We start from the raw sequence: 17,883 nt of genomic DNA on the forward strand, positions 1-17,883 counted from the left end.
CGTTCCCCTTCAATTGAACAGATACAGCAGCATCGATGCCTTGGTCACACAAAATTTAAGTTCCAAAAGGTGAAGTCCAGGATATTGAAGTTTGAAGAACTAAGATAGAAAGAACCTGAGGGAAAATCAGGTTGAAATCTTCCAAAGTAGACGCTCACCACCACGGGGAACCTTTGGCTTGCACAACTCATTCTTTTTTTAAAAAAAAGATAACAAACAATTTTTTATCATTTTACATACCAATCCCAGTTCCCGCTCCCTCTCCTTCTCTCCTTCCCTCCACCTGACCCCTCCATCCCAGCCCCCATCCATTTCTCAGAGAGGGTAGGGCACATTGCTTTGGGAAATGTCCAAGGCCCTACCTACTATATCTAGGCTGAGCAAGCTATCCATCTAAACAGAATATGTTCCATAAAAGCCAATGCAATCTACATCGGTGGTGTGGTGGTGAACATAGTTTGCACAACTCATTCTTTCCCTCCCTTAATTTAGCACTTCTGCATACTCCCACATCCAGCAGGAAATCCCCTCTTTGTTTGACCTGGCGTGCGTATCCTATGATGTCCTCTCTATGGATTTCCCCCCTTTTCTATTTGCATGTGAAATATTTGTTTTCCCATCATTCTCAACCCCTGCCCATTTTAAAATTTCATTATTGAACCAGGTAGAAACTGAAAGAAGGCTTTCTGTGGCTCTGGAGTTATATGGGAATGACATGTGGAGGGCAAACCCCCACAAACATCATGGCATTCTATAGATAGGACCTCCGTTGACAGCTTTCCAAGGTAGCCGATATTGGCAATTGGAAACTAGATATAGATTCATTAAATTGATGTTGCTGAAAAACAGTTCCTTTACATACAGGCAGCCCTAAGAATGTGTTAAATATATTAGACGTAGTCTTGAGCCTGAGCAGTGGGAAGGATGACTAGAGACACACAAACTTCCCATGTAGTGCTGATGCTCTCCAGACAACCATGTGCATCCGGAAGTTCCCCAACCAATGCTCCGTAGGTTCCCACAGTAGCTTTTCCCAGTAAAAGCAAGTCAGAGTCACCTGAGAGCTTTTGCAACTTTCTAATTCTAGGAGTGTGCCTCAAATTTGTAGTCCGGAAGCTCTGAGGAAAGAGCCCTATTTGAGCTGGCCTGGCGATTCCCAAATAGCAGCTGCAGGGTGAAGCACCAGCCCTTCAGTATCTTAAGACTAATCTAGCCCAGGATTCTGAGTAAACACACACAGAGGGACTTGGTGGTTTGCACTGCTACCTTTCATTCTTTCTCTAAGGTCACCTTTTAATTTTCTGCTGTTGGGCTTTGCTTGTGTTTGATGTAGGAGATTAAAGGATTAAAGGCCCACAGGAACATTTGCTGTTTTTCTCCTACACAAACCCCTTTCCTGACATTCTCTGATTTTTAATTTGTAAAATGCAGTCACTTATACAAAGCCAATGCTGTATTGAAGATCAGCTTTCTATTTAACAACAGCATGTATTCGAGAATAAATGACTACATAAAAAACAGAGCCTGAGTTATTTTTATTTTATGTGATTTTTTTCCAGGAATGTCCTAAAACCTTAGCCTTGCTTCATTTTTTTTTAAGTGAATAGTATTTTTACTGTTTTGTTGCTTTGGTTTGTTTTGGTTGGTTGGTTGGTTGGTTTTTGGTTTTCCAAGAAAGGGTTTCTCTGTGTAGCCTTGGCTATCCTGACATTTCTACTGTTTAAATTTCTATATTCCTCAATTTCTGTGAACTACCCTATTGCCTTGGTCTTCCCCACTCAAAAAAAAGAAAACACACACACACTCACACACCCACAGATACACACACACATTAAGGACAGTTAAAGTTTGAAAACTAATCTATCATTTCTTACATGACCTGTATACAAGGTGGGGTGTCTGTGAGTTCCATGGTGCCCTTTCCTCTTGCCTCACATGGGCTTTAACTTGGAAGTTAGGGTGCCAGAAACTCACAGATACACACTTCCAATGAGTTGGTGGGCTCAAGGTTTGTATCTCTGAATTCAAAGAATAGTCTGGCCATTGAGGATAAGTTTCAGAAAGAATCACAAACTCATGGGTGGGAGTTTAAGAGGGAGTGAAGGGGCGGTGCTCCTGTGTACTGCACCAGTTCCCTGGAAATGGGCTGCCGCTGAGCTGGTAAGCTGGGGGCAGAAACTAGGGTCAGGAAAGGGAAGAGGTCTTTCCAGTTGGACTGCCCAAGAAGTTTCCAGTTAGGTCACCACATCCTCTTGCAGAGAGCCTCCAGGCCAGCGTGCTCATTTCAAAGAAGAGATAACAAAGAACCATGAACCAGAAACTTCTTCTGGATTCCTGTGGCCTTGAGATTCCACACCCCCACCTGCCAGTTCCTGTCTCCTAGTCTCACCCCAAAGAAACTTATCTTTTCTTTTTCCCTTTTTATTATACTATTTTATTGTCAATTATCTTTCCTGTTTCCATTATTACTATAGTTTCCACAACCAGCCTTAGATTTACGGTCATCCACCTGTCTCTGCCTCCCAAGTGCTTAGATTAAAGACATCCTCAACCATGCCTGGTTGATGGCCTTGTTTTGGCTTATTTATTTAGGAGGTTGCACAATGGTGCATGCATGAAAGTGCACAGACACCTTGTGAGAGTCAGTTCTTTTTTTTCACCATATAGGGCTTGGAGGTCAAATTCAGATCATCAGGCTTGGCAGCACACACCTTTCCCAGATGAGCCATCTCACCAGACTCTAAGAAATCATTTAAAGGAGACGAAGTAGCAAATTAAGTCATGGGTCTTGCAGAAAACAACACTCGAAATTCAATATGCACAAATGTCTTAGCGTGGATATTATATACAATGTTCTAAAATTTTTTTTAAAAAAAAGGTAGTGGTCAGAGAAGCTCAAATTGATTAAGCTGGGGTGATGGTAATAGGAGATGAAGTGAGAAAATGAAGGGTAATCTAAAATGTATAGGTTATGGCAAACATTCTGAGGGCTCCACCTTTCACTTTAATTAAAATGGAAATATACTGTTAGATTTTGAGCAGAGAGAATACAAACAAGATGATCCACATCAAATGTTATAGCATCATCTCATCTGTCCAATTAAAAATAATATAAGGAGTCAGGATGGTGTCCATAATTCCAGACCAAAGGTGGGGGGTGGTTGCAATTATCCATGTAAAAAGTGACTTGGAATGGTTATAGGAGGAAGAAGTGGTTGGAATCTGGACAATGTTTTAAAGTAGAGCCAAGAGAATGTTCTAATTGACTGGATATGAGTCATGAAATTTAAAAATTATGATTTCCAAACGTGGCACTTGTGCAATTGCTATGAGACAGTTGCCCTGATAGGAAGGACTGTGGAGGAGCAGGTGTCAAAGATAAAGTCAGAAGATTAATGTTGTGCACGTTGAGTCTGTGATGCACACATCACATCTGAGGGAGGAAGCCTAAAACAGGAGTGTGCAGAATTAGAAAGGAGAAAGAGTTTCCATGAGAAAACAGAAATCCAACATCAATTTTACAGAATTCATCAGTCTGAAATCTTCACTGACCTTGAGGCATTTAATTGACAACTGTCTGTCACTGGATTAAAAGCTCAGCAGGGCAGAGGTAAAAACTCTACTCCCCATGACTAAATCTACCTGTCTTTATTTCCAAGTTTTTCATTCCATTTTTCTCCTAAGAAATTACAGTGGTGTTTCAAAGCGAGGCCTGCCCTAGAAGTGGACCTTGGTCTACCTTGGACTAGCTCAACCTTTGAAGAACTATGTTTTAATGATTTAATATGGCAGAAACAATCCATCTACCTTATTGACAAGACCAAATCAGAACTGGTAGAGACTGACATGAACACTCATGAAAGAAATCAGGAATTGGGAGCAACAGTTTTTCCAAGCATTGCTTTGTCTTGCTTGTCTTTCCATAAATGGACAGTACACAGTATTGCAGGATTTACAGGCTCCATCTAATGATTATTACATATTGTTCTTTATTCTTTGTTTTAATAACCATTTAAAACAGTGGTTCTCAACCTGTGGTTACGACCCCTGTGGGAAGGATGTCAAACAACCCTATCACAGGGGTCACCTAAGATCCTTGGAAAACACAGGCATTTACATTATGAGTCAAAATAGTAGCAAAATTACAGTTATGAAGTAGCCACAAAAATAACTTTATGGTTGGGTGAGTCACCACAACGTAAGGAATTGTATTAAAGGGTTGCAGTCTTGGGAAGGTTTAGAACCTGATGTAGGAGGGTGTTCTGTCTATGATCACATTCTGTCTGATGAATGTGTTACTTTCATCAGTTAAATAAAGAGAAATCCTTGGCCTTTTGATAGGACAATAGCTTAGATATATGGAGTAGACTTAACAGAATGCTGGGAGAAAGAAGCAGAGTCAGGCAGATGCGATGAAGCTCTGGCCCAAAATGAACATAGGTTAGAATCTTCCGGGTAAGCCACGACCTTCTGGTGATACACAGATTGCTAGATATGGGTTAAAGCAAGATGTGAGATATGGGTTAAAGAAAGATGTGAGAGTTAGCCAAGAAGAGGCTAGATATAATGTGCCAGGCAGTGTTTACATGAATACAGTTTGTGTGTTGTTATTTGGGGGAATAAGTTAGTAGGCAGCCAGGAGCTGGGCAGTGGGAACGCAGCCTGCTCCTTATTACTACAAGAACCACTGATTCAAAATGTAAAAAGAATTCTTAGTTTATGGACCTCACTAAATCTGCCTGAAGTCCAGGCTTGGACCAAAGTCACTGATATCCAACATGCCTAGGCAGACACACATGTGGAGATATTTGGGGAAGAGGACAGTTGTCTAGAATGGCTAAGTGACCCCTGTGAGTCCTGGAGACCACCTAGGAAGCCCTAGTTTAAAGGGTATCCACAGTGTCCTGCATCAGGCAAGAATGCCCAGGTCCTAGCATCCCAACTGTTTAGTGCATGTGCCTTCAGCAAGAACACTACAGCTGATGTCAGCAGTACCACACCACAAAGCTGAAAGCACACTGTCCCCGTGCCTGATCCTAAGCTGAACAGTAGTGAAAGTGGTTTGCCTTCTGCCTTTCTGATGAAAGTCTTCAGAATTAACTAAATCGAGGCTGATTTTTCCACCCTGTCTTAGCTAAACTAGGTAATATAGAGATGATCAGATCAGCTTATCATAACTACATTAAATTTTGGACATCTTCCAGTCTTTTACCGCCATGCTTGGTTTATGCCTTTCATCCTGGTAACTGGTTTGCGGCATTAAGAAGGCTACTCTACCTTTACTCTATTTCTGTATACAGCACCTGAAAATGGAAGAAGAAATGCAAGAAGCAAGCTCAGAGGAACAAGTAGTGCTACAAAACAGCAGCAGATTCTAGAGATTCCCATGGAGGGTAGAGAAAACCAGGAGGATGGAATAGAGAGTCTAAACTGACCCAAGCCCACATGGCACTGTGTACAGATCAATTAAAAAATGGACAATCCCTCTAGGTGAGTCATGGAGTAACTGACTATCTGTATAGGATAAAAATAGACTCTACTACTGATCATGTGCAAAGTTCAATGTTGGGTATGTAAAGAACTTAAGGAAGAAAACAAATCCTTCAATTTCCAGATTATGAGAGGATAGAATCCTTAGGGTGAAGAAGAGAGTCTTTCTCAGCAAATAAGTCACAAAAATCCTTAAGAAATAGATGTATGCAAGAATAAATGAAGAGGGCTGGAGAGATGGCTCAGTAGTTAAGAGCATTGCCTGCTCTTCCAAGGGTCCTGAGTTCAATTCCTGGCAACCACATGGTGGCTCACAACCATCTGTAATGAGGTCTGGTGCCCTCTTCTGGCCTGCAGACATACACACAGACAGAATATTGTATACATAAATATTTTTAAAAAAATAAATATTTAAAAAAAAGAATAAATGAAGAACTTCTGCTTATGGAAAAACAAAATAGGAACACAAAAATAGCTGGTAGAAATGTGAGGAAGCCACAACCTAGTATTTAGTAAGCAAAGGCTGGGTCTATGGAATATAGACTATAAATAGAACCTCAAGTGATCATTACAGAACTGTGTCCTGGTGGGAAAGTTAAACAACGTCAAACAGGCATTTCACAAATGATAAATGACACAAAGATGCAAAACTATAAAAATACACTCTACTTATTAATACAAACCAAAATTTATAAGATCAATAAATGTGCATTTAAACTAGAATCAAATTTCTACTGGATTGACAATAGTTAAGAAATCTGATACTACAACTGTCATAGAAAGAATGGTTCAAAGGTAATGAGTGGCTGCTAAAACTGGGAAGATGGCTCAGTGGGTAAAATGCTGGCTGGAAAAGCATGCGTACCTGAGTTTAGATTCCGAGAGCCTTTGTGAGAGAAGCTGGCTGTATTGGTGTGTACTTATAATCCCAGTTCTGTGGAAGTGGAGAGAATTCTCTGGGCTTGAGCCAGCCAGTCTAGCTGAGCTGACAAGTGCCAGGTCATGAGACACCTTGTCGCAAAAAATAAGAAGGAGAGCAGTCAAGAAAGACACCAGACATCAACCTCAGGCTTCCACAGGCATCTGCACATACATACATGCATATGCAACTGCACACACTCCTGTGTGTACACATGTGCACACACACAAATACTTACGAAGAGAGGTATTTATTGATCTAAAAATCTCAAAGACGTAATAGTCTTATACTGCAAAGACCCAATTCACATTAGAATGTGATAAAGGATAAAGCTGTTATAGAACTCCTATTCAAATAAAAAATATTTACAAGAATGGCAAAGAAATTACAACATGTTTCTAAATTGTATGCTTTGAGGTGTTTTTCCTGCTTGCATGTCTGTGCACCACAAACATAAAGTGACTGCAGAGGCCAAAAGTGGGTGCCAGATTCCCCTGGGACTGGAATTGTAGATATGGTGAGTTGCCATGTGGGTGCTGGGAATTAAACCTGGCATCCCTGGAAGACATTGCATCAGCCCTGACAAAGGAATTTCATGACAAGAAAATTGGAAACATTTTGGATATTTATTGGAAGATTGATAAGCAAGTTTATTTATACAGTGAAAAACCTTATGATGAAAACGAAATCATTACAGCTATACAAGCCTTCTAAAGACGTAGATATGGAAGGCAAAAGAAAGTTCCAGAGGGAGACATTGAAAGTAATAGCAGTTCATAAGTCTGTACTCCAAAAAGAAGTAATAGGTTGTTTTGTGACTAAGTAAAACTGTTAGAGTATTGATATAATGAAACTTCCTTTTTTATATCTTTTACATCTTTTTAATTTTTTCTTTTTCTTTTTTATACATTTTTATAGATATTTATTGAGCTCTACATTTTTCTCTGCTCCCCTCCCTGCCTCTCCCTTCCCTCCTTCAGTCTTCCCCTAAGGTCCCCATGCTCCCAATTTACTCAGAAGATCTTGTCTTTTTCTATTTTCTTCTTCCCATGTAGATTATATCTATGTAAGTCTCTCTTAGTGTCTGCATTGTTGTGTAAGTTCTCTGGAATTGTGGATTGTAGTCTGACTTTTTTGCTTTATGTTTAAAAACCACCTATGAGTAAGTACATGTGATAATTGTCTTTTTGTGTCTGGGTTACCTCACTCAAAATAATGTTTTCTGGCTCTATCCATTTTCCTGCAAAATTCAAGCTGTCATTGATTTTTTTCTTCTGTGTAGTACTCCATTCTGTAAATATACCACATTTTCCTTATCCATTCTTCGATCACGGGGCATGTAGGTTGTTTCCAGGTTCTGGCTATGACAAACGAAGCTGCTATGAACATAGTCGAGCACATGTCCTTCTGGCATGATAACAACAGACATGGAGGAAACAGAGAGGATCATCAGGTCATATTTTGACAACCTGTACTCCACACAATTGGAAAACTTAAAGGACATAGACAACTTTCTGGATAAATATCACTTGCCAAAATTAAGTCAAAACCAGATGAGCAAATTAAACAGACCTATAACTACTGAAGAAATAGAAACAGTCATCAAAAGTCTCCCAACCAATAATGAAATTTCTTAAAAGAAATTGTAAAATTAAGTAGGGTCTAGGGTAATACAGTGCTGAAGGTGGGATCTCATCTGTAAAACTCAGCTAACTCTGGAAGGTAAAGATGTATAAAGAACTTGTAGATGTAAGAACGTCTCATTGATGGCATCTGAGTCCTTGAGTTAGGTAGTAAGTTTACAGGCATTCATTTCATAGTCATTATTTAACCCCCCCCCTCTCTCTCTCTCACACACACACACAAAACACAGTTTTGTTTATATCAAATGTAGTGTGGAAAAACAATATAATTGTCTTTTAAAATAAATATTTAACAGGTTTCCACTTTCGCATCTCCTTGTGTAGAATGGTTTCCTAGGCCATGTTTGACCGCAGGCAGAGTTGAGAATGTTTCATTTCACAGATAGCCACATAGCTATCTACTGCAGTCAGCCTCTGCCAGTCCCGCCAGCTGTGAGATAGGAACTAATGCACCAGTTCACCTCACTAATAATAATAATGTGTGTCCAACTTCATTCACAAATTTGGTAAAATCAAATGATGCATGATGTCTATGAATGGCCTTTGTGAACTAAAAATATTGCAAATACATTAGTGGTTACATTTCCCAGGTATATTTTCTTGTGAAGCAAAACGCTTTATCTCTACCTTTCTCAAATTCAGTTCTTTGGCTAGAGTCCTTTCTCTAATTTTGGGTATCATTGCTTAGTGTCTGTCTTCCAGAACAATATGTGAACTCAGCATTGAGAGTTCCATATTATAGAATTCAAATGTTTGGTGTCACAAATATAACACAGTTCCTGATCATATGACTTCAGAAAAGAAGGAAAAACACAAATAGAATATCAAATATTAATGTCTAGAGACTCTGAGTTTATCAATTGTTTCAAATGTAAATGTGCCGGTTCTTTACTGAGACAAGAATCAGACAGCAAAAGAAAAACAGTCTCCTGGCACTTAGCAGTTATAAGTACTTAGCTATCAATTAATTAAATGTTAGATAACTTTAGGTTTTAAAATGGAAACAATATCAAAGCACACAATAATGGGCTACATGCTAAAGGCAGTAAAATCTTCCTATACTATAGAAATTACTGAACGATTCTTAGAAGTTTTATTTGGCTGGTCTGGTTTAGTTTGAGTTTTTATTTTGTCATAGCACATTATAGCATCTGAAGTTTAACTATTTTTATTAAGGTAGACTTATCTTGCCCTTGCAGACTTCTCAAACAAAGCACAGAATGATTAGAACTCTAACCTCAGGCAGAAAGCTGAGCATCTCACTCAGTAGCTACAGTAAGCTTAGTGCCTAGACTCTCAGAAGGCTAAGAAGTCATAAAGAGTCTCAGCAGATGGAAGCCTAAAACTTTACTCATGGACCAGAGCAGGAGTGGAGAAGAGTCCCTGGTACTTGTATTGCCAGGGTCTTCTGGAGCAACTTCTACGAATAAACATGATGATCACTGCTTCTTGGGTGGGCTTTTGATCAGAGTGTTATCAGCTCTGCCTCTTGAAAAGTGTTTTCTTTCGGGATCTGGATTATTTCACTAAATATTATGTCTTCCGAGGTCATTTTGTGTTTCTACAAAGCACTGTAGTATGATATAGGCTGGAAAAGTAGCTGATCTACTAGGAAAGTTGACTGATTATCAGAGGGGCTTTGAGAATGTCAATATTATGCTAATTTTTTCAAATTAGCTAGAAGAGAGATTCTGAATTTTTTACCACAAAAGAAATTATGAATGTAGGAAGCAATGGATATGCTAAATAAACTTTGGAAGCAAATAAAAACTTGAGGAATAATGATGCTTATGTACACTAACATGCTTTCTCGGACCTGCCAAAAACATAATACATCGGTTTAATAGATTCTTCATTATCTTTGGGAGCATCTTCTCTTGTTGTAGTCAATTTAATGTTCTCATCATGGCTACCATTTGGTTCCATTCTCTTTGGACTCACACAAGGCAGTGTTTTCCTTCTATTATACCAGCTTCTTTGAGCGGTGAAGACAGACCTTCTTCAAGCCCCTCCCCACCACATCTTCCTATTGTCCTGGTGAAATGAAGTTCTAATCAATCACACTTCTCAGGTCGCAGACTTTACTATAATTCTTGAATTTCAGAAGCAGTTAAAACCCAACACCATGCTTGTAATGTGCTCATGTTGTCTGAGTTTTCTGTCCTGCTCGGTTCCCAAAGTCATTAAGTCCCATAGAAATCACCCAGAAGTCTACATTAGTTATAAACTGATTGGCCTAGTAGCACAGACTTCTTATTAACTCTTATAACTTATATTAGCCCATTATTCTTGTCTATGTTAGCCATGTGGCTCTGTACCTTGTTCGGCAGGGCAGTCACATCTTGCTTCTGTGGCTGGGACAGGACTACAGACCAAACTTCCTTCTTCCTAGATTTTTTTCTGTTTTCATTGACCCACCTCTACTTCCTATCTGGTTGTCCCACCTATACTTCCTGTGTGGATACTGGCCAATCAGTGTTTATTTAAAATATGATTGACAGAATACAGACCATTGTCCCATACCATTCTAAGACATTAAAAGCATATTCACTAGTTTTTCAAAGGAAGAATTATATTAAAAATAGGTGATTCTAGCCTTACCCTCTCTGAGGAATGGTTGGGGAGTGGGATGGTGGGAAGGTAGGAGATGCAGGATATGTGGAGAGAGTGGGAACTGAGATTGGTATATAAAATGAGAAAAGATTGTCTTAAAATTAAAAAAGAAAAAGTAGACAATTCCAATAGCTAGCAATGGTGCCACATGCCTATAAACCTATTTGGTTGTAGAAGCAGGGTATTAGGAGGACTATGAGTTTAAAGATGCCTTGACCTTATGGGAAGATTCCACCACACTTCAGATGAACTATCAAGGGTAAAATGAGAAGTGTAAAATTCAAACTATGAATCAATAAAAATAAAATAATAACAAAACAAAAAATCTTCTGTCATGTAGGAGGTCCTTCTGTATTTGTGTTGCTTTCATTGGTTAAATAAATAAACTGCCTTGGCTTTTTGATAGGGCAGTACTTAGATAGGCGGGAAGACAAAACAGAATGCTGGGAGAAAGAAGGCAGACAGAGAGAGCGGCCATGGAGTGGCCAGAGTCAGATATGCTGAATCTTTCCCAGTGAGCCACGACCTTGTGGTAATCACAGATTAATAGAAATGGGTTAGATCAAGATGTGAGAGTTGGCCAAGAAGAGGATAGATATAATGGGCCTGGCAGTAATTTAATTAATACAATTTCTGTGTGGTTATTTCAGGTGTAAGCTAGCCTGGCGGGATGCAGCCCACTCCTACACTTCTGGATATGTGTTCTATAGATTTTACAATTAAACATACTTACTGCTGATCTAGTAATAATGTTATTTTTCAAACCTACTTTAGCTAAATTTGTTATTTAACAATCTCGTATATGTATAAAGTTCACATCAAGTGCTCTTATCTGCATCTTCTCTTTCTCCTGCCCATGCATGACAATTCTCCTCTTCCCTATAAGTGCCTCTCCCACATTCATGCAGTTTTGTTTTGTTTAGCTACCTACTTAATGTTTAACCAGGATTGTCTGTGTGATCGTCAGGTTGTAACTATCCATTGGAGTTTGACAGGCTCATCAGTGGGTACACAACTGAAAACAATGACTGAACCTCCCTTAGAATCCATCAGTAGACAATAGTTCAGAATGAAGAGGTAGGACCCTGTGCTGTTTCCCTTTTTCTCCTGGTTCGTTGGCCATCAGGCTATGAGGACAAAGAGAGCAGAGGCAGCATTCAGGGCTTTGTATGGCCTGTGAGTACAGTGGAATTAGATATAAAGCCAACATTACGTTAAGTGAAGAAAAAAAATGAAGGTCTCCTATTGAAATCAAGAGCTTGACAAGGTTGTGTATTCTCTCCACTTCTATTAAAAACTCAAAGTCTTAGTTAGAGCAATAAGAAGAAAAGGAAATAAAAGGGATACAAATAGGAAAAGAAAGTTAAAGAATCCCTGTTTGCCTATGATAAAACTTTACACAGAAGAGAGCCCCAAGGCTCTACCACAGAACTCTTACAGTTGATAAATACTTCACATAAAGTAGAAGACACGAAATTAACATAAAATCAGTAAGCACACAGTGAGAAATAATGGAACTAATCCCACCCCAATAGCTGGAATAAAAACACAAAAACAAACAAATAAAAACTTTGTAATAAACCTCACAAATGAAGGGGAAGAACTGTACCTTAAAGCTCTGAAGAAGTTGAGGAAGACACTAGAATATGGAAAGACGGTGTGTTAAGAGACTAGAAGAATATATATTATGAAAATGACCATCCCAGCAAAAGCAATTTACAGATTTAATGTAATACCAATGAAAACCTTCATACAACCATTCACAGAACTAAAAGTAAACCATCTTAAAATTCATATGGAAGGACAAAAGAACCCCAATATCCAAAGCAATCTTGAGCAAAAAGAATACTGCTGGAGGCATCAACATTACTCAGTCTCGAGTTCTATGACAGAACTATAGTAATAAAAGACAGCATAATATTAACATAAAAATAAATGCATAGATCAATGGGATAGAAGACCCAGATATAAATCCACATCACTGCAGTTACCTTTTTTGAAAAAGATGTCAAAAATACATACTAGAGAAAAGACAATATCTTTAATAAATGATGTAAAAACTAGGTATCTACATGTGGAAGAATGAAGCTAGATCACTAACTCTGATCTTACATAAAGAGCAACTTCAGATGCATCAAGGATCTCCACATAAAACCTGAACTCTGAAGTTGCTGTGCCAGAAGGCAGGGAGTGGGCTATGACACATAGAATAGGCAAATACTTCACAAATAGGACTCTGTTGGCTCTGGAAATAATCTTGACAATTAATCTCTTAAATTAAATCTTCTGTTCAGTGGAGGGAACAGACAGTTAAGTAAAGATGCAGCTTACAGAATGGGAAAATATCTTTGCCATTGCAACCAGTTGAGGATTAATTTCCAGAATATACAAATAACTCAAAAACAAAATCAACTTAACAACTCAATTTTTAAAAATGGGCTATAGGTCCAGAGAGAGAGAGAGAGAGAGAGAGAGAGAGAGAGAGAGAGAGAGAGAGAGAGAGAGATCATAATACAAATGGTTGAGAACATTTTTTAAACTGTTCAACCTCATTAGCCATCAGGGAAATGTACCTTAGAATTACAATGAGGTTCCCTCTCACCCCAGTCATAATGGATGGCTATCATCAAGAAATTAAATGACAAGTGCTAATGGGGATGTTGATAAGGAGCAACATTTAATTCACTGTTGATGGGTGTGTAATAGTGTGTAATAAGCGAGTGGATAGTACAGCCACTATAAAAATAAATCTGGACATTCTTGAGAAAGCTATAAATAGATAGCTATATTTTATATACAGACATATATATCTATATAAATAATATATAAACAATCAAGCTATTTTGCTCCTGGCATATACTGGAAGGATTCTGTATCCTGTTACAGAGATACACAAACATTGCTTCTCTCTTCACAATAGCTAGGACATGAAATCAGCCTAAATGTCCACTTACAGAGGCGTGGGTGCAGAAAATTTGGTACATGCACAACAGAATTTTATTCATATATAGAGATAAAAGTATAAGATTTGTAAATAAATAGATGAAACTGGGAGATTCAACTGAGGTAGATAATTCAAGCTTAGAAAGACAAATGTTGCCTGTTCTTTCTCATAGATGTATATTATAATTTTGAATTAGTAGATCTGTGTGTTCTGTAGAAGTCACCAAGGTGGAGTGTAAGGGAGAAGACGATGGGATGAGAGATGGCATGGAAGACATTGGGAGTGGAAAGGTTTAGGCAAGCATGGGGATAGGACCCAACCAAAACAAAGAGCAATAAAAAGTCATATGGAATCCAAGTTTACTTTAAAAGTAACTAAATCTCAGACATGAACAGTACCTCCCAGTGTTAATGATTTCTTCTTCATCAGTTTCTATTAAAATTGTGTTTTTTACATTGGAGAAATCATCTGTACTTGCTGTTTGCTAGTTCTCATAATATGGAAAGTTGCTATGTAAGTTGCTGAGGGGGGAATGGTCGTCAATAATCTTACCAGCTGTGAATTCAGGGAACTAATAATGATTCAAGTAGTAACATATGGGTGAAATGTTAGCTCAAATGTTATTGTGGATAACAACTGCCTTATGGTTGGATTTAAGACTCTCTCCACATTAGCCTAGTACTGTTGATCAGGTCAAAAGCCCACGACTGGGGAGCTCACAATCATCAAAAGATGAACCTACTGCTATTATTCTGCTTAAATGGACATATTTATCAAACAGCCCTTTAAATTGTATCTCCCAGCTCATAGATTAATACAGCTCTCAGACCTCATAAGAAAAGTGTCTCTGTGCAGCAGATGATGGCTGATGCAGAAACTTCCAATCCATCAAAGTGTAGAGAAGTGTCATCAGAGGGATCAGCCATAAATGACACATTTAAATCATACCCATTGCCATTGAGGCTCTGGGGCTAACACAGAATAGGGGGCAGAATGATTCTAAGAGCCAGAAGTAAGAGAGTAGTGGAGCAAAACAGTGCTTTCTGGGCATGGCATGACCATTGATTATAGTCATGGACTCACAGCATCTGTGGTTGCAAGCTTGCTTGAGTCAAGCTGATGCATGCTGGAAGGGAACCTCCATTGAGAAAATGGCTCCATAAAATCAGGCTACAGGCAAACCTATAGGGCACATTCTTAATTAGTGACTGATAAGGAGGGCCCAGTCCATTGTGGTGATCCTGGGTTCTATAATAAAGCAGACTGAACAAGCAAGGATGAGCAAGTCAGTAAGAAGCCCTCCTCTGTGACTTCTGTAGCAGCTCCTGCCTCCAGGTTCCTGCCCTGTTTGAGTTCCTGTCTTGACTTCTTTCAATGATGGACTATGTCGTAGAAGTGTACCTTTTCCTCTCCAACTGGCTTTCGGTCATGGTGCTTCATCACAGTAATAGAAACCTTATCTAGAACAGGTTGTGAGTATAAGACCTGCACAAGATCAACCCAGTGAACATTCCAGCATGAAATGAAAGAGGAGTCATTGGGCCCTCCCTCTAACTGAGTGACTTTTGGCAGGCGATCATTTGTGAAGGAGAGTCAGTTTTCTTTAAGAATGTGGCTCCCAGTCAACCATGGTCAGTGGTTGGTCCCACACAACCAGAAGATTATATGTAGCAAAAATTGGATGCAATTTTTTCAAAAAGAAAATGTTGGATGATTTTTAGATGAAAAGAAAAATAATTTAAGAGAACACAAAGTGCCACGTGGTGGTGGCACACACCTTTAATCCCAGGACTTGGGAGGCAGAGGCAGTCGGATCTCTGTGAGTTCAAGACCAGCTGGGTCTACAGAGGGAGGTCCAGGATAAGCTTCAAAACTACAGAGAAACCCTGTCTCAAGAAACAAAAAAATAAACAAACAAAAAAGGGATCACAAAGTAGTGGGGAATGGGTAAGGAGGTGGGAAGGAATTATAGGGATAAGGGTGAGATTAATGCAACCAAAATACATTGTATGAAATTCTCAAAAAGTCAATGATAATTTTTAAAAATTAAAAATTGTTCATTTAAATATAAGGACTAGAAAAAAGGATATTTACATTGATGGATGATGATGTCCAACATGCTATTAAGAAGGGGGTAGGACAAGCACATGTGAACCCCACATGGGGAAACTGTGTTGTGTATGGATTACTCAGGGAAAGAAGTAAGAGGTTTGGGTGCTGGGCTCACATCTTACAAAACTTGAAAACACAGAGATTGATAGATTAAAGGAAATTCCAAACAGAACAAACTGCTGAGCACACAAACAACAGGGAGGGTCATAGCCCAGCTGGTAGATAACAAGTGAGAGAGAAGGGGAGGTTTGATCACTGAGACAAATTTAAAGAGAGTCTCAACCCTTCTCTCTAACTCCCCCACTGCACTCTGTTAATAGCTTCACCTGTCCTGTAACACAGGGTAGAATTTCAAATAGCATTTAACTGAAAGCCAGACTCATTCTTAGATCTGGAGAAAATCCATTTATAGACTTCTTTGGACTGTGGGTAAACACTTAGTTAACAACTTAGGGTTTGTTTATTTGTTTTACTTTTTAGGACAAGGACTCAGATAATCAAGGTTTGACTGTACTGACTATGTAGTTGAGGGTGGCCTTGATCTTTCTGTCCCTTTATCCCAAATGCTGAGACTAAGGTGTGCACCATCATTCCTGGCTAAGAAGTCATATTATTCGTTTCACTTATTTCTAAGGAGGAAAACAGTACTTCTATAGAACTAAAGGGAAGCTTTAGAAAGTGTTTACTAGACAACTTCTGCAATCTGTTATGTCTAGTGTCCACTTCCCCTTTCAATAGATTCAGTGTGGCTTGTTTGTCTGAGAAACCCTACCTCACTTCCAAGAGTGTGGTTGGGATGGCACCTCCACCACCAACCCTCAGCTCTGAGACAGGAGCATTAGTGTATCTCTTATGTGTTGCATTCTTTTATGTTACATTTGTTTAACTTTGTGAAGCTGCGCTACTTTGCCTGTCTAACACACCTGATTGGTCTAATAAGGAGCTGCACAGTTGACAACTGTCAGAGAAAGGATAGGTGGGGCTGGCAGGAAGATAGAATAAATAGGAGGAAAAATCTGTGAAGAGGGAGTTAGGAAAGAAGAAAGAAAAAGGGCACCAAGGGTCAGTCACCCAGCTACACAGCAAGCCATGAAGTAAAAAGTAAAGAAAGGTATATAGAATAAAGATGAAGGCCCAGAGGCAGCAAGTAGACTGGATAAGTTAAGAGAATCTGGCTAGAAATAAACAAAGCTAGGGCCAGGCTTTCCTAAGAAAGAATAAACCTCTGTGTGATGTATTTGGGAGCTGGATGGCAGACCCCGCCAAAGAGCAAAGAATAAAGAGTAACTTATAACCGACTACACCTCAGCATACCATTCAATCCCCTGCTTTCTTTATCTGTGTAATATGACAATAATAGAAAGCAGCGTGTTCTTGATCACATGCAAGGATGTGCCTAGCTGTCTCATGAGGATGAAGACTTTATAAACAAAGGACTTCAGTTTTTATTTTTATTTATTGTTGTAACATATCTCTAGAACAACTGCTGTCACCAAGTAGAGAAAAAGATAACGACTAGTAATAAATTAATGAATATTGGTGATGTTAATGTAAGCATGTAACTGGGTTGAACCAATGAAATCACACTCGAAAGCTCTGGTTAATAGAAGCCTTAGGGAAGGAAGCTTTCTTTGCTAAGAGGTTGCTGGATTAAAAGAGAAAAGCATTGTCAAACAGAACAAAACAAAATCAAAAGCAGTAACAGAATCAAGCTGGGTCATCTCTGTAGGTAAAAGAAGAAAGTGGCAATGGAGTGGGACAGGAGTCTGAGAACTGGATCATGTGACCCACGATTTGGAGTCATTTAGAACCCTGGTGTTTTTAGTTATGTGCAAGATTAAATTCTAAATGATCTTAGTGAGCTCTGGATCGCACATCTGCCAGACAATTCTGAAAGAATTTTGCCTGATATGTTAGCCAGCCTTCTCTCCAAGAGTAAGCAGACTGGGACCCCAAAAAGACTCCAACTCACAAAATTCATGACAGAGCCAAACCGAAGCTTGGCTCTTGTGAGCCTAGGCCCTGGCTTTTCCCCTCTGCTGCTTAGCTGGGGCATGGATTCAGGTTATCCTGTGAACTCTTGGTGCACATTTATGAAACAACATTGTGTTCTAGCCAAGAATCCTAGGAAATTAAGTAGCTTGAGATGAAGTGCCCAGTGT

This window comes from Myodes glareolus, chromosome 2 (genome assembly GCF_982192425.1).
Source record: "Myodes glareolus chromosome 2, mMyoGla1.1, whole genome shotgun sequence".
Lineage (NCBI taxonomy): Eukaryota > Metazoa > Chordata > Mammalia > Rodentia > Cricetidae > Myodes > Myodes glareolus.